Source organism: Panthera pardus, unplaced genomic scaffold (assembly GCF_024362965.1).
Source record: "Panthera pardus isolate Hobbes unplaced genomic scaffold, ASM2436296v1 HiC_scaffold_10, whole genome shotgun sequence".
Lineage (NCBI taxonomy): Eukaryota > Metazoa > Chordata > Mammalia > Carnivora > Felidae > Panthera > Panthera pardus.
Genome location: NW_026526655.1, coordinates 58,006,192 through 58,027,248, shown reverse-complemented (window position 1 = coordinate 58,027,248; position 21,057 = coordinate 58,006,192). Strand labels below are relative to the sequence as shown.

Genomic DNA, 21,057 nt, shown 5'->3' with positions numbered 1-21,057 from the left:
AATGGGAACACAGGGCCATTATGTAAGTAATGGAGTGCTCAAGCTGAGTCTGGCCGCGTAAGATCCTGGCATTAGGAAAAGGCAGTATATCCTTGGAACAAAATGTTAAAAGGGAAAGTAGACTTTCCTCTACCACTATTTGAGAACCAAACTCTCATTATTAGCCTGTGTATGAACTTGGGAGATGTCCCTATTGCACAGAGTGATGATAAGAAGGGTTGCACTTTACCACGAGTAAGGTGGGCTGAAACAGTCTTCATGTTCAAAACTTTGAAATGAGAATATCAGAAGCCAGAAAGACTCTCATTTCAAAGCTGGCAACAAAATTCTGTCTTAGACAGAATGTCTCTTAAAGGTAAAGGGACCTGAACAGGCTATTTAGCTATACAAATGTAAAATAGGGACCGTAAATGGAGCAGCAATTCAAAGGACAAATGCCTTTGTGTAAAGGTTCACATTTTCTAGGTAGAGAGAAATTTCTGCAAATTGTTTCTTTCAGGGAAATGTTTATTTTTAAAAGCAGGGCCTCAGATTTTCCTATGGAGTGTTTGTATTCTTATTTTAGCAGTTGCTCACAAAAGACCAGGAACTAACACCCTAGAAAACAGCAAGATGGACTTCTGGTCTTCAAGCAAAAGGCAACAAGATTAAGCTACCAAGCTGTACCTGGCTTATACAGCTTATGATTTATGCACGCAATGTTAAGATTACCATCCAGACTTTGGAAGACATTAAACATAATGTTTGGGGGGGCTTTTTTGGTAGCTTGAAACACATAGATGTAAGGAACCTCTCTTTTACCACTGCTCCCTATCCTAGCTACTGTCTATATATTTCTTATACAGGCATACCTTGTTTTATTGAGTTTCACTTTATTGTGCTTTGCGGATGTTTTTTTACAAATTGAAAGTTTGTGGCAGCCTTCACTGCATTGAACAATTCTATTGGTGCCATTTTTCCAACAGTATTTGCTCACTTCATGTTTCTGTGTCACATTTTGGTCATTCTTGCAATATTTCAAGCTTCTTCATTCTTATTATATCTGTTTTGGGGAGTTGTGATCAGCGATCTTTGATGTTACTATTGCGATTGTTTTAGGGAGCCATGGACTGCACCCATATGAGACAGCAAACTTCATTGATAAATGTTGTGTGTGTTCTAATTGTTCCACCTACCAGCCCCTCCCCCATCTCTCTCCCTTCTCCTTAGGCCTCCCTGTTCCCTGAAACACAACAATACTGAAATTAGGCCAATTACTAACCCTACAATGGCCTCTAAGTATTCAAGGGAAAGGACGAAGGGCACATCTCTCACACTGAACCAAAAGCTAGACACGATTAAGCTTGGTGAGGAAGGCATGTCAAAAGCCAAGACAGGCCAAAAGCAAAGGCCTCTTGCATCAGGCAGATAACCAAGCTGTGAATACAAAGGTAAACTTGACGGAAATCAAAAGTGCTATTCTAGTGAACATACAAATGGTAAGTAAAACAGCTTTACAACTGATATGGAGAAAGTTTTAGTGGTCTGAATAGAAGATCAAACCAGCCACAACACTCCCATAAACTAAAACCTAGTCCAGAGAGAGGTGCCAAAACTGCAGAAGAAAAACTGGAAGCTAGCAGAGTTGGTTCATGAAGTTTAAGGGAAGAAGCTACCTTTATAACATAATAGTACAAGGTGAAGGGGAGCCTAGCTAGCTCAGTTGGTAGAACATACAACTCTTGACCTTGGGGTTGTGAGTTCGAGCCCCACACTGGGCACAGAGATTACTTAGAAATAATAAAAATTTAAAGTGCAAGGTGAGGCAGCAAGCACTAATATAGGAACTGCAGGGGCACCTGGGTAGTTCAGTCGGTTAAGCCTCCGACTTCGGCTCAGGTCATGATCTCACTGCTAGTGAGTTCGAGCCCCGCCTCGGGCTCTGTGCTGACAGCCCAGAGCCTGGAGCCTGCTTCAGATTCTGTGTCTCCCTCTTTATGCCCCTCCCTGCTCATGTTCTCTCTCTGTCTCTCAAATATAAAATAAAACATTAAAAAAAAATTAAATAAATATAGGAACTGCAGCAAGTTATCCAGAAGACCCAGCTAAGATTATTAATGAAGGTGGCTACACTAAATAACAGATTTTCAATGTAGATTAAATAGCCTTAGATTAGAAGAAGATGCCATCTTGGACTTTTACAGCTAGAGAGGCATTCACACCTGATTTCAAGCTTCAAAGAACAAGGTGACTCTCTTGTTAGGGGCTAACACAGCTGGTGACTTCAAGTTGAAGCCCATGCTCATTGATCATTCAAAAAAATCTTAGGGCCCTTAAGAATTATGCTAAATCTACTCTGCCTTTGCTCTACAAATGGAACAACAAAGTCTGGGTGACAGCAAATCTGTTTACAACATGCTTTAACAGAATATCTTAAGCCCACAGTTGAGACCCGCTACTCAGAAATAAAGATTCCTTTCAAAATCTTAGGGCTCACTGAAATGCACCTGACACCCAAAAGCTCTCATGGAGAAGTGATTAATGTTTTCATGCCTGCTAATAAACACATGTATTCTGCAGCCCATGGCCCAAGGAGTAATTCTGACTTTCAAATCTCATTATTTAAGAAATACCTTTTGTAAAACTGCAGCTGCTATAAATAGTGATTCCTCTGATGGATCTGGGCAAAGTAAACTGAAAACCTTCTAGTAGAGATTCACCATTCTAGGTGCCATTAAGAGAATTTGAGATTCATGGGAAGAGATCAAAATTCCAATATTAACAGGAGTTTGGAAGAAGTTTATTCAAATATTCATGGATGAGTTTGAGGGGTTCAAGACTTCAGTGGAGAAAGTAACTACAGATGTGGTAGAAAGAGCAAGGGAACTAGAAGTGGGGCCGGAAGATGGGACTGAATTGCTGTAATCTCATGATAAAACCTGAACAAATGAGGTGTTTCTTATGCATGAACAAAGAAAATGATTTCTTGTGATGGAATCTACTCCTGGTAAAGATGCTATGAAGATTTTGAAATGGCAGCAAGGAATTCAGAATACTGAATTCCTTAATTGATGAAGCAGTGGTATGGCTTGAGAGGACTGACTCCAATTTTAAAAGTTCTACTGTGGGTACATTTCATTGTCTTATTTAAAGATATTGTCAGAGCTACCCCACCTTCAGCAACCACCACTCTGGCCAGTGAACAGCCATCATGGACAAAATCCTTTATCAGCAAAAAGATTACAACTTGCTGAAAGCTCAGATGATGGTTAGCATTATTTTTTTAGCGATAGTCTTTTCATTTTTTGAGAAAAATAACGTGCACACGCAAACGAGCAGGAAAGCGGCAGAGAGAAAGTGAGAATTTTTTAATGTTTTATTTATTGAGAGAGACAGACAGACAGACAGACAGACAGACACAGAATCCTAAGCTAGTTCCAGGCTCCGAGCTGTCAGCACAGAGCACAAGGCGGGGCGTGAACTCAGGAACGGTGAAATCATGACCTGAGCCAAAGTTGTGACTGAGCCTCCCAGGTGGCCTGAGGGAGAAATTTAAGCGGGCTCCGCACCTAGCTCAGAGCCCAATGCGAGGCTCTATTTCATGACCATGAGATTATGACCTGAGCTGAAATCAAGTGTCAGACACTTAACTGAGCCACCCAGGGGTCCCAAGGCATATATAGTTTATTTTTTTTTAGACGTAATGCTAGCACACGCTTAACAGACTACAGCACAGTGAAAAAACATAAATTTTATATGCACCAGGAAACCAAAAAATTTCACTTGACCTGCTTTATTGTGGTAGTCTGGAACCAAACCCGCCATTATCTCTAAGGGATGCCTGCATTTGGATATAATTAACCTGTGGGTAGGGGGTATGGTCTCTGCTGAAGGAGGCAAATACTGCTAGTGGTTAAGTATTCTGGAAGGCAGATACTGTCAAACAACAGGGCTCAAAAAGTAGATATTCGTGTGAGAAAGGAATAATTCTCTCTTGACATGGACTCAGAAGAGTCTAACATATTTAAGGGCAACTGGATAGCAGAGAGAATCCTGAGTAGTAGGCTTCTGGCCTGGTGGCAGACTAGGAGCTAGCCAGTGTTCAAACAGGCGTACGTATTACTGAAGGTACACTAATGCCTTCCAAGTGACATCTGAACAGGATAAGTTTTAAGAAAATTTCCATATCTTTTACTTCTCTACATTTGCTTTACCAGAATGATCTGCCTAGTTTCCCTAAATCCTTATTCTTCCACAGTTCCAAAGAAACCCATACCAAATCTTATTACCACGCGTTGCCCCAGGCTGTAAAAACCTCCAAGGAATAAAACAAGGGGATTATTTAAAATAAGAGTGGTTTAAAGCCTCCCTTAATCCAGGCACCATTAAACCTCAGGCTTGCATCTTCGTCTGTCTTCTAAGTACTTCTGTTAAAGCAAAGCATTGCTTTTAAGAATGGTGTTCTGCCCTGTGTTTAGGAAATGTTCTGAATTCATATATATTGTTTAGTGTGACGACAGGAACAATGAAAACTTCGTATTTAGACTGATTCTTCCATTCACAAAATATTGTTAAAAAATGAACTGTCCTGAGAGAGCTCCGTGAAAAGAGGAAATCAATAAGAAACTTAGAAAAGTTCAATTTATATTTATTGCAGAGAAGTAGGATAAGGTGATCAATACTTTAAAACATTAAAATTCACTGAATTCAAATAAAATCATGTTGGAGAAGTGGAAGTTAAATAAAAGTTCCATAAGAAAGAGGAATAATGAAAACTTCTATTAAAAGTGAATTATAGTTTTTTAAAAACCAATGATAACCTCAAATGACTATTGAAATTACTTGTAAGAGCCAGAAATTTTTTTCCCAACTATTTAAACTTACAATGAAAAATTATAGGATTCAGCTTAGAAACAAGAAAAAAAGGTGCAAGGGTTCACAATTTACCAAATTTCTTTTCAGAAGCATAGGAGTGTAGTAGGTAGAATGGTCCCCCAAAGATGTACACACCCAAATCCCTAGAAACTATGAATAGGTTATATTACATAGCAAAATGGACTCTGAAGATATAAAAAGGTTACAGATCCTATAACAGGAAGATTATCCTGAGTTATCCAGATGTCCCAATCTAATCACAGGAGCCCTTAACAACAGAAAACTTTTCTCTCTGGAGTCTGAGAGATTCAGCAGCAGCATAAATCACAGAAATTAGAAGCATGAGAGAGACCTGACCTGCCTTTACTGGAGGGAGCAGAAATGAAAGCCTTCCAGCTTCTGAGAGCAAATACCAGCCATGGTTGTCAGTCCGCAAGGAGAGAGACCTCCCCAGTCCTACAACTGTGTTCGGCCAACCCAGGAGCAGATTTTCCCTAGACACTAAAATGGAATGCAGCTCAGTCAACATATTTTGGCTTTATAAGATCCTAAACTGAGGACCTAGGGGAGCCCACCTGGACTTCTGACCTACAAAACCTGTGAGATAATCTGTGTTGTTTTAAGATGCAAAGTATGTGGTAATTTGTAATGCAGGAATAGAAAATTAACAGAGTGAGCAAAAATGTTAACGTACCCAGGAAGACAGGCTTGTGTCACAAGTCTTCAAGAGCAGCAACACCTTACAGACACAGTTTTCTCTGTGCTGTAATTTCCTTCTTAAATCTTGGTCAAGAGCCACAAAATGCAAAAAAGTGATCTTAGAGCAATCCTGGGTCCTTGGAACAGCACTATGGTCATAACAAAAACACCTATGAGTTTAAAAATCTGTAACTATGAGCTAGTAGGACTTTATTCCTTTCAAGATTAAAGTATCTTTGAGTTTTATATTGGGAAAAATTTTAATGGCATGATTTTACTATGATCCTCTTCAATAGGAAATAATACACCAGTTTTAGGGTGGTCAAAAAGCATAAAGGATAATAACATATGTAAAATGTATAGTGCATGGCACTTCCATGGTATCTATTAAGTTTATTAGAAGCTTTACAGTATTTGACTTTAAGTGTACATTTTCCTGAGGCACTTAGCTGGCTCAGTCAGTAGAGCATGTGACTCTTGATCTCAGGATCATGAGTTCAGGCCCCACACTGGGCCTAGAGCTTACTTAAAAAAAATTTATATGTACATTTTCCTAATGCTTTAATCAATCCTATTCTTACTACCATCTTTAAAGCCCGAAACTGAGAATTACATGTTTAATACTTAAACAAAGGTTTTTAATCTTTAACCCATGAATTTGATGTTATCCCATAAGGTTATCTGGTACATAATGTTTAGTTCATCTATGTAAGGAAATCAAATGCCTCAGAAGTGATAAAAATAGAATTTAATGAGGGAAAGCAGCTTTTTGAGGAAAGCAGTTTTTAATTTTGCCCCACTCACAGCGACACAACAGATAATCTTCACACATATCACCAATTCCCAAGAGTATACTAATGTTTTGATGAAATTCCTCAAAGTTGATGGTACACATAACGAGCGCCTCAGACTTTTCCCAATGTTGTATTCATGAAAGTACTGAGTATGTGAATATTGAGATCAGCCCAATATATCAGAATCTTCTTTAATAAAAATAGCAGTTTTTAAGTTAAACTTCATTTTTTTAAGTGAGTATTGATTATTCCCAGACCTGTAATCTCTAGGTGATTTAAGGTAAGAAAGTTCTTGTCTTATAGCTTAAAATTACAACAGTACATTAGAAATACATATAAAAACTTACATAGTAATGGTTACGAATGTGAACGGTGCTAATGCAAGATTTTATTAATAAGATAATTTTAGATTTGGTAATCTATTATAAAAATAATGTCTATAGCATTATTTTTCTCAAGGTAAACGTATAGAACATCCTTATCTATTATTGTTTTATTTCTTAAAAACTTATCTTTTATAAAAGTTAAAAAAAAATTGAAATTCACAGCTCACCAAGAATTACAATAATTCCTAGTCATCACTGCTATTAAGAGTATATCGATATTAATTTCCCATTATGAAGAGGGCACAAATAAGATACGGTATAGTATTTTTAACTTTTTTTTAAAGTTTATATATTTTGAGAGAGAGAGAGCACACACACAAGGAAGCAGGGAAGAGGAAGAGATGGGGGGAGAGGAAGAGACGGGGGGAGAGGAAGAGACGGGGGGGAGAGGAAGAGACGGGGGGGAGAGGAAGAGACGGGGGGGGAGAGGAAGAGACGGGGGGAGAGGAAGAGACGGGGGGGAGAGGAAGAGACGGGGGGGGAGAGGAAGAGACGGGGGGGGAGAGGAAGAGACGGGGGGGGAGAGGAAGAGACGGGGGGGGAGAGGAAGAGACGGGGGGGGAGAGGAAGAGACGGGGGGGAGAGGAAGAGACGGGGGGGAGAGGAAGAGACGGGGGGGGAGAGGAAGAGACGGGGGGGAGAGGAAGAGACGGGGGGGGAGAGGAAGAGACGGGGGGGAGAGGAAGAGACGGGGGGGGGAGAGGAAGAGACGGGGGGGGAGAGGAAGAGACGGGGGGGAGAGGAAGAGGCGGGGGGGAGGGGGGGAGAGGAAGAGGCGGGGGGGGGAGAGGAAGAGACGGGGGGGGGGGGGGAGAGGAAGAGGCGGGGGGGGGGGGGAGAGAGAGAATCCCAAGCAGGCTCAGTACCGTCAGCACAGAGCCTGACATGGGGCTGGAACTCACCAAATAGGAAGGAGATCATGACCTGAGCCCAAACCAGGAGTCAGATGTTTAACTGACTAGACACCCAGGCACCCTGATAGGGTATAGATTCTGTACAATTCCCAATACAATACTAGTAAGCTCACCTCTCACTTCTCTCAAAGTATGTCAAAATTCAAGTTAAGTGAAAGAGATACCACAGGAATAACCCTCAATCCGACACATGTCAATAATCATTAAAACCTTCCTTACAAATGATAAAAACATAGTGACTCTTAACAGTGTGGCTGAGAAGTGATGGTACAGTTACACGGAGTAATCGTTAAAGCATTCAAAAAAACCGAAGACATACAGATGGCCAACAGACACATGAAAAGATGCTCACCATTTATCATCAGAAAAATGCAAATCAAAACTGCAATGAGATTATCACCTCACACCTGTCAGAATGGATAAACTCAACACCATGGTGAGGATGTGGAGAAAAAGGAACACTCGTGCACTGTTGGTGAATGCAAACTGGTGCAGCCACTGTGAAAAAGTGTGGAAGTTCCTCAAAAATCTAAAAACAGAACTACCTTATGATCCAGCAACTGCACTATTGGGTATTTACCCAAATACAACAACACTAATTCAAAGGAATACATGCACCCCTATTTATAGCAGCATTATTTGTAATGGAAGCAGCCCAAGTGTCCCTTGATAAAAGAATGGATAAGAAGAGGTGCAGTGTTGTGTGTGTGTGTGTGTGTGTGTGTGTGTGTGTGTGTGTGTGATGGAATATTACTCGACCATAAAAAAGAATGAAATCTTGCCATTTGCAATGACATGGATGGAACTAGGGAATATTATGCTAAGTGAAACAGAGAAGGATAAACACCACATGATTTCACTTGTATGTGGAATTGAAGAAACAAAACAAACAAAGGGAAAAAATTGACAAATCAAGAAACAGACTCTTAATTATAGAGAAAAAACTGATTACCAGAGGGGAGAGGGTAGGTGGATGGATTAAATGGGTGATGTGGATCAAGGAGTGCTTGTCATGAGCACAGGGTTATGGAAACGCTGAATCACTATATTGTACACCTGAAACTAACACTATATGTTAACCAGAATTAAAATAACTTTCAAATTAAAAAGAGAACATTATAAATGTGGTATTTTACTTAATCATTAGCTCTTCCACTATGAAGAGAAAGGAATAAAAGGTCTCACCAAAATGTTTTTAGTGGAATTAGTAGAATAGAAAATGGTAATTAGATTTTATGGAAATGATACTACCACTGTTTTATCATCTCAAAATATGAGGATGCTATTGACTTGGGGAGAAGGGATGTATATGAAACAAAAAGTATATGAAATACTCTCTCACATGGATTTTTGAAAATTCTAATGTAATAAGCTGCATCACAAATTATAAGTTCCTATGGAAAACTCAACTTTATTGCCAAAGCTATCAAACAGATGGTTGAAATCCTGCTTTCAAGTTACATCACACATTCCTGGAGGGGGTATGGTAGATTATTATTATTTCTGAATGTACTTTAACAGTAATAATTACCACACCATTTACTAAGTATTCGTTAGTTCCTGACACTGGTTTAAGCATCACATATACATTATTTGAACAAGGCTATAAATTATTACCTTTAAAAATAAGGACAAGGAAGCACAGAGAGTTTATATTATTTGCTGAAGGTGATACAGACAGTAAGTTGGAAGACTCATGACAGTCTCTGGCTCCTAATAATCACGCTAAAATGTTGATTATATACTTACTATATACCAGAAGATGATATTGAGGAAACAAAAACTCAGTCAATTTGGCTATAACATACATATTCTTTATTTCAAGGGTTACCTATATGGAAATAAATGTTATTATGAATTTTAATCTCATAAATGTATAGGTCAGAAAGTAGCTCTTATATTAAAACCAGCATAAAACACCCAACATGTAAACCATTAAAAATACATCGAATGTAAAGATTATTGTTACTATACCATTAAATGTTTCAGTTAATTTTTAGGAGAAAGTCAGTGAAATGACAGAAAAAAATGAAATATACAGTATCTGTCTCAGCACACAGATCACTGGCAGATAAATAACTACAGACTGAAATGGTCTCCTAAATAAAACTACTAAATAATGCAAGTTATTCCCAGAATTAGTAATAATTCCTAATTAAGCAATCCTACTTTATTAATAAGCATAACTCCAAAGTTGATAAAATCATGATAAAGTCTGTGAACTCATATTCTCATGACAGTGTAAATGTGCTCAACTCTTTGGGGAGGCAAACATTTGGCAATATAGAAACATTTATATCCTCTGACCTAGTAATTTCATTTGAGATTAGTACCGTATGGAAAACAATTCAAAATAAGAAAAAAAGATAAATGCACAGAGATGCTCAATTCAGTGTTAAAATAGAAACTGAAAACAACTATTTTCCTGTTGGGCATTTAAAATTGAGTATACGTAGAGGTGCCTGGGTGGCTCAGTTGGTTAACTGTCCAACTCTTGATTTTGGCTCAGGTCATGATCTCACGGTTCGTGAGTGCGATCAAGCCCTGTGACCCACTGGCTCTGCACTGACAGCATGGAGCCTCCTTAGGATTCTCTCTCCCTCTCTCTTTCCCCTCCTCCTGCTTGTGCATGCATGCACAAGCTCTCTCTCTCAAAATAAATCAACTTAAAAAAATTAAAAAAATAAAATTGAGGAAATGTTAATACTCATTTGGTAAACTATCAGGTAACCATTATATATTACAAAGGTTAGACAGTATGGGAAAATGCTAAAGCTAGAAAAGTAAAACGTAAGTGTAAAATTCTGTTAAAACTACAATGTATATGCAGAAATTAGAAGGCAACAAAAGTAATGAAAAGTTATTTATCAGTAGGACACTTGTAATTGATTTTTAGTAACACTATTTTAACTGTTCAATAAATAGAAAAAAACACACTAGCCCACATAACAAGAATTAGAAAAATCAAAGCTATAAAATTGGAACGACAAAGGTTTAGATTCGGGTAGGCAAACTAAAGAACATTTAGGGAATTTGTAAATTAAGGGAGTATTATAAAGATAATGATACACAGGACTAGCCAAAAAATCAAAATACTCTTGGTATTTTGCCCACTGGCTTTTTGCCAATTTTAATCATTCCCACCCTTTCTCTTTCCCTAGTAATCTTGTTGAGAATCTCTGTGATAATAAGCTACTACTACCATTGGGAGTGTTTCTATTCCTTGGGTATTAAGACAGGAAAAAAATGGGAATCACTATCTTTGTTAAGATACAGAATGCAGACATGAATGCGTAAGTCTAGCCTGGAGAGCATTCTACTTACATCCCTTCTTGTTACAAAAAAAATGTTTTTATTTTTTTATATTATTTTTAAAGTTTTTTAATGTTTACTTATTTTGACAGAGAGAGGGCAAGCAGGGAAGGAGGAGGGGGAGAGAGAGAGAGAGAGAGAGAATATCTCAACCAGGTTCCATGCTGCCAGCACAGAGTCCGATGCAGAGCTCGAACACACTAACCACGAGATCATGACCTGAGCAGTTGGATGCTTAACCGACTGAGCCACCTAGGTGCCCATAAAAAATGTTTTTAATCACTGTACTACCACTGCCAAAATTCTGCCAAGAAGAAAAAGCATCACTTAAACATACTTAAAAATGTAAATGAATATACAAGTTTCAAAATTGTTAAAAAATAAATGAAAATAGTACATATACATATATCTGTAATTAATATAATACATAACACATTCATAGTAATATATTTAAAATAATTCCAATTATTGTTGGCCTTAAAGATCCACAAACTTCCTTTTATTTTTTTGAAATTATATTTTACTTTTTCTTGAGCTTATATATTTACTTCTTTTCTTGAGCTTAAGAAACAGAGCAAAAGAAATGTTTTGTGGGTTTTCCCTTGGACGTAAATAGGTGAATACTACTACTAATACCCCCTCATTAAGAATTACATTAGGAGAACATGCAGCAGTTTAGATACGTTCTTAGTCTCATGGAATAGGTGTGAGTATAGGATAAACGCAGAAATACTAAGTTAAACTACTGACTGTAACAAGGCAGATTTGTTGTTTTTCTATAGTACATTTTAATCACAGTGAATTGCTTAACAAACACTTAATGTATTGACTTTTACAAGGATCAGTTGACTATCCAATTGTTATTCGATGGGTTATTATTTTTTTTTTTTAAGTTTATTTTGAGACAGAGACAGTGTGAGTGGGGGAGGGGCTGAGAGAAAGGGAGAGAGTGAGAATCCCACCCAGGCTATGTGCTACCAGCGCAGAGTCCCATTCGGGGCTTGAACTCATGAAACTCAGAGATCATGACCTGAGCTGAAACCAAGAGTTCCATGCCTAACCGACTGAGGGACCCAGGTGCCCCATATTCAGTATTTTGGGTTTTTTTCTAAGTTTATTTATTTTTGAGAGAGAGAGAGGGCAAGCAAGCGCACAAGTGGGGGAGGGGCAGAGAGAGGAAGACAGAATCCTAAGCAGGCTCTAGGCTCTGAGCCGTCAGCACAGAGCGCCCACGGGGCTCTAACTCACAAACCTCAAGATCATGACCTGAGCCGAAGTTAGACGCTCAACGGACTGAGCCACCCAGGTGCCCCTCAGTGGGTTTTTAAAAGACAGACTGTATTATTTGCTCAAGATGACACAGGTAAGATCTACACATTTGCTCTAACATGATCTAACAATTTCATTAATCGGCAGAGAACATATAAATCATTAAACCCAACTTTTTCAAAACACAAAAATTTAGGTAGGCAAAATGTTCATTATTTATTGAGACTTCATACTAGTTGATGTATAGCCTATTATTTTTAAAAATGATATTCAGAAAGCTTTCAAATCCTGACTACCAAGAAAAAGCATTCCTCCAAATTATTTGTTAAAGAGCTGACATAACAACCTTACTTTGTGCTGTTATTTTAATTTTTAAATATGAAACAAATACTCTCAAGTAAATACAGGAATTTCTGGTTTACATATATAATAGATTATGGTATAGTCCCCAAAGATGAAATAAACATTCTAATATGGTTATTTTAAAAAGAACTTCGAGGAAATGCAATCAGGTCTACAGAAGGCATGGGTACCTTAGAAACACACACACACACACAGTTCCTGAAAGCTACTTCTTTACTGACAGACACCTACATTCTAAATTACCACAATACATTTTAAATAATTCAAAACTTAACGGCAGTAATCCTCTCAAAGCAAGATTAAACATGTTTCAGGAAAGCAGCATAGAGACCACCATAAATTTGTAAGATTCTTACAAATTACAAGGACTAAAATTTCTAACTGTTACTTAATTATTGGTGACCTTGAAGATCCAAGAACATCCTTAACTCTACTTTGTGATCTGCAGAAGGGCATCTCTATTTTTTAACATAACTTTACAATGGTGTTCCTGAAGTTTTGAGGAGTGTTGACAGTGGATTTCTCAAGTCAGTGTAACACATTTAATTACAAGATGTAATTGCCACCGTATTGGTCTTTCAGGTCACTTAATCCTGTAGGGTTGACTTTTAAACAAGCTTATCACCTTCGTAATTTTGGCACACTAGACTAAGTAAGGTTACACGCTATTTAAAAATTACGCCTAGAAAAGCTATTACTGACAATGTCAGTGGTTTCTTCAAATAGGACAAAAAGTGCACTCAAAGGAACAGTTTTTGTTTTGATTTCAAGTATGTCTATTAAACTTACACATTGTTACTGTTTCCATAATTTAAAATTCCTAAGAATCACAACTTTCACATTATAATTTAGGGATCAGTCAATATGCCTAAAGTCCATCAGGTGTACTGCCTTTTACTCCATCATATTCACAGTAGTTTTGCTCTTGGCCTCAACCAGTTTTAAGCTCCCGATTAAGCAAAGGCAGTTTTACACTACCTAAGGACACAAAAATAGTACCCAGCTCCTCCGCCCTCTCCCTCCTCTAGCGTCGGTTCAACGAGCTAACACAGAAAACACTCACTCACTCCCTCTCCCCCTGTCTCGGCCCTGGCCCCTAGGGCATCACTAAAAAGCACAGGTTACTTCCCTACGGAGGTTCTGCAGTCCAAGCAGGGAGGTTAAAAATGGGGGAAAATACCAGAATCAATCTGCACCCACATCTCAGCCCCGCCCCACCAGGAAAAAGGGGGGTGGCGAGAGTGTGAGGGGGCAGAAAGGACAGAAAATGCCCAGACTTCCAGCTCATAGGTTCTCCATACCATTTGTTCCATCATGTTCCACCAAAGGCAGAGACCCTGACCCTATTTTCAGCGGCGCCTCCCGATCCTCCTCCCCGCCACCATCACATACACACGGTCCCCAACGACTGAGTCTTGGGTGGGGAGAACAGAGCCGGCCCTCTCCCGGCTAATCCAAGACTAAAGGGGGTCTCCTTGCGCCCCCGGCGGACCCGACCTGCAGCCCAGGGACCTCTGAACTAACCAGAGAAGGGGAAGATAAATCGGGGGGAGGGGTCTAACAGGAGCCGTTATTCCTTTTTCCTCTTCGTTAGGAAAGCGCGCGAGCGGGGAGGGGCCGGAACAACGAACGCCAGTTACCTAACGGTCCCGCCCGGCCGGTCGGGCTCCTGAAGCCGACGCCGCGCGGGCCGCTGAGGTGGCAAAACAGCCACAGTCGCCCCGAGGGCTAGGCACCGAGGCAGGAGCGCCGGAGGTGATGGGAAGCGGGGGGTGGGGACTACGGTGAGCGACGTCGCCATGTTAGTGCCTTCTTTCTCCGTATCCCTACGGTTTCCAGTCCTTCGGCCTTCCCCCATCACTACTCACCTTTCCAGGTCACTAGTTCATGCTTCCTTCGGTCGCCACCGAGGCCCGAGCTCAGCGGTGTTTACAAACTACCCCTGGAGGAAAGGGCTGAACCGCACTTTAAAGGCCACGGGCTCCCACAGGCTTCCGTCCTCTCTCGCGAGATCGGACTGACACCCCTTCCCTTCTCCCCGCCCCACTCCCGGCATCCCCCCTTTCTTCTCGGCGCCCCTCCCCTCCACCGCACACGCCCCTTCTTGCCTTCTATCTGATGGAGCGCCTCCGGGTCAGGTGATTTCGTCAGTTTAAAGGGGAAGGGGGCGGGACTTCAGGAGGGCGGGGATGGAGGGGGTGGGAACCAAAGAACACTCGGTAGCGGGTGATTGGACAAAGTGCCCGAAGGGCGGGAAGCAGGCCTGGAGGGGGCGGGATCGGAGAGCCAAAAGAGAGGAGTCTCCGTAACCTGTGCGGAAGCCTGTGATTGGCGGCGGGCTGCAGACTCGCACGGGTGTTGGGCGCTGGAGCAGGTGGATGTTGGGGTCGAGGGAAGGGTTTGACGGTGTGCGGAGAAGTAAGGTGAACTCTGGAAAAGGCTGCGAGTGGCGGGAGAGAAAGCGCGATGAGTCCTCTGAGCTCCGCCACGGGGAGCCCGGTATTTTTGTCACTGTCACTTCCCGGCCCTGGGTAGGAAGGCAGGCAGAACGTTAGAGAGGCGCGCGCCTAAACCCTTTTTGCTGCTACTCTGAAGTCTGAGAGAGGGTGTCTCCGTTAAGCTGGGGTTTGGAAGAGGCGGAGTTTGCCTCAAAGTATCCCCAAGGCCCAAAGCGGGAAAGCAAGATAAGTCCGTTTTGAAAGCAAGAGAAAAAAAAAGCCTGTACTTTGGATGGCGTTTGGTCGAATTTTACTAAACTATAACTGAAGCTGATTCTTCTGGCTCCTAAACTCCTGGTACAGTGTAGGATGTTAGCATATAATTATATCTAAATAACTTAGCAAAAGAAATACAGTGCCCTCCACTATATAACCGTAAAACAGTGCACAGAATTGTTTATAAGAGAAAAATCGGGGGCGCCTGCGTGGGTCAGTCGATTAAGCGTCCGACTTCAGCTCGGGGTCATGATCTCCCGGTTGGTGAGTTTGAGCCCCGTGTCGGGCTCTGTGCTCACAGCTCAGAGCCTGGAGTCTTCTTCAGATTCTGTGAGTCTCTCTCTGCCCCTCTCCTGCTCGTGTGCGTGCTCTCTCTCTCTCTCTCAAAGAAAAAATAAACATTAAAAAATGTAAAAAAAGAAAGAAAGAAAGAAAGAAAGAAAGAAAGAAAGAAAAAATCTTCTATGCTGTGGTGTATTCTATTTTATCAATTTTACTGAGTAGCTACCGATTTTAAATATATCAACTTTAGGGACACCTGGGTGGCACTATATCTTAATAAAATGCTTTGCTTTTCAGTTCTTTTTCTCATTGTCATTCCTCAAGCTCCCCTGACAGCCCTAAAATTCTCTACAATCTTCTCTTTTGCAAACGCAGGAAGTCTGTTCTGGACCCCTTCTTCACCTGTCTTATCATTCCAAACATGCATCTACCCAACTTACTCCTAAGAGAGTTGGTGAGGACCTGGTAAACCTCCTTTAAGAACCCAGCATGACTTCTGAGTAAAATTGGTATCCCTTAGATACAAGAGGCTATTTGAAGAAAACTACTTCTATTGTAGAAATGCCCATTATTAAATACTGCAAGAAATAATGGGGGCCTCTCAATGCTCTCAAAACCTTCCAATGCCCAGAATGTGGTATTTCTGCCTTGTTCAGAAGACGTGGTTGTTAATCCATTAATCTGTTGTTATTCTTAAAAAGTCAACTAAAACCCTGCTCAAGTAGTATATAAATATACTAACATAGAAGTATACAGATCTGTATATATGAAAAATAAGGTGAAAAGGAAGATTCAATTCATAAGGACATAGTTTCTGTTTGTAGCTAAACAAAACATAGCATATTCCAGGACGTCCCTTATGTCTGTCTTGAACTCAGAAAAAGCCTCTGTGTTTTCACAGGTATCCTCAAGATATAGCCCGGTACAGAAAGATGAGACGAGGACACCGTGACCCTAGACATTTTGGTTGATTCTTTTGGTAGCTTCTATCTCCAGACGGATCTTCTTTCCCTCCCTCTGACAACCCAGGGCTTTCCTGCACATCCTCGAAATTGCCTATGCTATAGTTAACCTTTCAGCATCTGTTCTCATAATGGAAATATCCATTCAGAACATTTCAAGTACAAGGTGGGGGGGGGGGGGGTCATTGTCCACTTCCCACCCTCAATGTCTCACAAGAATTTGTAATTAATTGTGTGTGGCATTGTGAAGAAAAAAAAATTAGAGGGCTGTCTTTATCTTCAAATCATACTTTAGCTTATGCCAGCCTCAGTGAGATCAGCCCAAAGACAGAGAATGGAATTTAAGGTTCTTGTTTCCATCCTTCATATCAATGCCTCCTTCCACCTCTCTTCTCATCCCACTCACTAGAAAGAGGACTTGTCTGGGAATGCAAGCTGGTGAAGCCACTCTGGAAAACAGTATGGAAGTTCCTCAAAAAACTAAAAATAGAACTACCCTACGACCCAGCAATTGCACTACTAGGCATTTATCCAAGGGATAGAGGTGTGCTGTTTCGAAGGGACACATGCACCCCCATGTTTAGAGCAGCACTATCAACAATAGCCAAAGTATGGAAAGAGCCCAAATGTCCATCGGATGAATGGATAAAGAAGATGTGGTCTATATATACAATGGAGTATTACTCGGCAATCAAAAAGGATGAAATCTTGCCATTTGCAACTACGTGGATGGAACTGGAGGGGATTATGCTAAGTGAAATTAGAGAAAGACAAATATCATATGACTTCACTCATATGAGGACTTTAAGAGACAAAACAGATGAACATAAGGGAAAGGAAACAAAAATAATATAAAAACAGGGAGGGGGACAAAACATAAGAGACTCAAATGTGGAGAACACACTGAGGGTTATGGGAGGGATTGTGGGAGGGGGGATGGGCTAAATGGGTAAGGGGCACTAAGGAATCTACTCCTGAAATCATTGTTGCACTATATGCTAATTTGGATGCAAATTTAAAAATAAATAAATAAAATTAAGTAGAAAAAGAAAAGAAAAGAAAGAGGGCTTGTCATCGTTATATTCAGCTTTCCACACACTATTAAGTTACCAATGCAAGTAGATAGAACCACTCCTAGGATAAAGATTTTTGTCTGTCATTCCAGTGTCTACCCTTGATGACTCGCCATAACTAGTCTGTCACCCTGAGGCCCACCTAGTACCAAAGCTATGAATTCCTTATGCCAGAGACCAGAAAGTCTTGGTCATATGGACCCTCCTAGGCCCTTAGATTAATACTTTGCTCTTTTCAGTTGCATTCTCACCTTGGACACAGCCTCTTAGGGTAACTATCAACCTAATGCTCTGTTTCTATACTTTATTACCCATAAAGCATCAATATTTATTGAGCATGAACATGCCAGTCATTGTTCCTGGCCCTGCTGCTACAACTGTCAACAAGACAAAGCCCCTTAGGGAGATTTTCATGGGGGAGGGGAGTCGCGGCACATACATAAACCGTGTGACCATTTAAAGAGTAGTAAGTGCTGTGGAGAAAATAAGGCAGGAATGTGATAACGTGCAGTATTATAAGCTTATTCTTTTTGTACAACTCCTGGGGTCTTGAGAGCTAAAGACGTTTTGGATATCTCTAGAGAGGTAGGTAAACACTTTGAACTGTCCTTTAGATAGAGGAAGTCTTGAGGGAATCATACTGAGCTGTCCAGCATCTGAGACACTCAGCCAAACTACATAAACCCTTGGACAAAGCAAACTCTGGGACTCTCATGTAAGAGGAGCAGATCCTGGAATCTCCACGGCTGGGAAATGCTGACTAAATGCTTTTGTTGAAAAGTAGCCACTGCCAACAACCATGGGTCCTCTTAGGAGTCTCTGCCAAGATCAGCAGTAGGATGCTAGCTCATGCTAATAGAAGAACAATCAAAAGCCCTTGGATTTACGAGTCCCCATTGATCTTAGGTCAATTCTTTTCAGTATTTAAGCTCCCTTGAAAAAAGAAGCTCTAAGTTACTAAACATCTAGGAGGAGATAGATTACTTGCATCATTTGAGAAAGCAGTGCAGATTCTTACTAGGAACATGGGCCGATTTTTAGAGATTATAAATAGATTGATAGCTGAAGGGAAGTGACCTAGGGATACAGGGTTACCTTCAACTTACAAAACTGACATTTCTATAAAGTTGTAAGTGAAAGGTCATATTGGAGCCTGTTTTCTCACGGACAGACCAGTCAGGGAGATTCAGTACCCTTCACTCCATAACAACATGTTAACATAAATAACATTTTTTTGAAAAAGAACTATACTTAAAAAAAAAAAAAAAGTAACTATAGTTTCCAAAGCAAAAATAGAAGAATGGCATTGTTTTCATTTTTGTAAATAATTAAGTCACACAATCTACTTCTGTATTTGATCTGTTGCAATATGTTGTTTTGGTTGAAGTGTTTAATGACAATCTAGCCTCACATAGCCGTGCAAGCGGCAAAGGGAAGACCTTGTGAAACCCCTGAAAGAAAGGTTCTAGGGGCCCTCATTAGTTTTCAGACCACACTTTGAGAATCACTGGTGTACATTCCAGGAAGAAAGGGGTGTGAGGGGGAACTACCCAATTAATGACAACTTTTTGAAAGATAAGGAGTCTGAGCTAAGGCATATGGGGGACTGCAGTATTCTAGACCAGTACTCTCAAAGCTTAATGTATATACAAATCACCTGGGATCTTGTTAAAATTCAGATTCTGGTTTAGAAGATCTGGTGTGAAGCTCCAGAACCTATATCTCCGACAAGCTCCCAAGTGATGCTAACACTGCTGACCCCTGGACCTCACTTTGAGCAGCAGTGCTATATATATCGTGATATACACATCACCAGAAAGCCTTTAACAAAATGCGCTGCTGAGCTTGTGTATATGTGTGGTGAAGGAGGAGGGTAGGATAAGGGTGGGTGGAGGGAAAAGAGGAGTATAAACAAAGCCATGTTATCTACTTTCCAAAAAATCTGTAAAAACGATGATATTGCTTATAAATCCTATACTATCACAAGTTTCGACTGCTACGTATCAGCTATCTCTACATCAAAGCAAGCTAAGGCATAATGTTGCTATTGGCAGAGACAGTCTAACTGCTTTGTCTGTTGAGGCAGAGGAGGATGGTACTGGATCTGAAAAAAATAATAATTTTTGGCCATAGTAATGTAAAGTATTGGGCAAGTAATTGACGGACGATGTATTGAGGTCTTAAGTCCAGAATATTATCAACAGAATAATACCATGAAATTACTAAATTAATATATGCTCGGCATGTAGAAAATTCAACAACTCATAATTTCGTGTGTAGAAATCACATATTTTAAAAGCCTTTGCAGAGGATAGTACTGAAACAACACATATCATCCTCTCCCAAACATTTAACACCCAAACCTACCCACATTGGCTAAAAGTGCCAAATAGAATTTAAAACTTACCAGGGCGCCTGGGTGGCTCAGTCGGTTAAGCGTCCGACTTCGGCTCAGGTCACGATCTCACGGTCCGTGGGTTCGAACCCCCGCGTCGGGCTCTGGGCTGATGATGGCCCAGAGCCTGGAGCCTGCTTCCGATTCTGTGTCTCCCTCTCTCTCTGACCCTCCCCCGTTCATGCTCTGTCTCTCTCTGTCTCAAAAATAAATAAACGTTAAAAAAAAAAAATTAAAAAAAAAAACTTACCGAAGAACTATGAATATATATATATATATATATATACATTCTCAAATCATATTTCTCACTTATCTACAATCCTTCCTTAAACTTCAGTGACATTCATTTTTTTTTTTAAGTTTATTTTTATTTATTTTGAGAGAGAGATAGAGAGCAAGCCAGGAAGTGGCAGAGAGAGAGAGAGAGAGAGAGAGAGACAGACAGAATCCCAGGAAGGCTCCGCACTGTCAGCACAGAGCCCAGTGCGGGGCTTGAACCCACAAACCAGGAGATCATGACCTGAGCTGAGGGCAGACGCTTAATGGACTGAGCCACCCAGGCATCCGGGCATTCATTTCTACCTAACTTTAGCTCCTCAGCAAATTTTTTTTTCATTCGTTGGACCTACTTACCTTCAAGAGCTTGCACTCTGAAGTTCTTTAAATTTCTTGTCTATTTGTTGGCTCTTACTGAAATGGATCTTCCGCTGTTTTGTACCCTCCGGGCCCTTGACTGTTCTAGCGCTGTTTTATTTACATAAAATACATATAACAAAATTTACCATCGTAACCATTTTCAGTTTATGTTTCAGTGATATCAAATACATTCCTAATGTTGTGCAACCAGCATTATCATCCATGTCCATAGCTCTTCATTTTGTGAAACTGAAACTCCATACCTGTTAAACTGGAACCCCTCCCCTTTCTCCTTCCCCCAGCCCCTAGCAACCACCATTCTACCTTCTGTCTCAATGATTTTGACTACTCTAACTACCTAAGTGGAATCATACAGTATTTTGTCTTTTTGTGACAGGTTTAGT

General features: G+C 40.5%; 1 protein-coding gene across 7 annotated transcripts in view; it reads right to left on the bottom strand.

The window, feature by feature from the left end:
* Positions 1-14,611, bottom strand: part of ATF2 (activating transcription factor 2) — an 81,287-nt gene extending 66,676 nt beyond the window's left edge. For 5 of the 7 annotated variants that reach the window (XM_019460164.2, XM_019460149.2, XM_019460166.2 and 2 more), the window contains exon 1: positions 14,460-14,611. The gene's annotated coding sequence lies outside the window, so the exon portion shown is untranslated. Of the gene's footprint in view, positions 1-14,231; positions 14,251-14,459 lie in introns of those variants that run through there. The other 2 variants (XM_019460183.2, XM_053907533.1) reach the window with 2 other exon arrangements.
* Between the last annotated feature and the right edge of the window lie 6,446 nt (positions 14,612-21,057).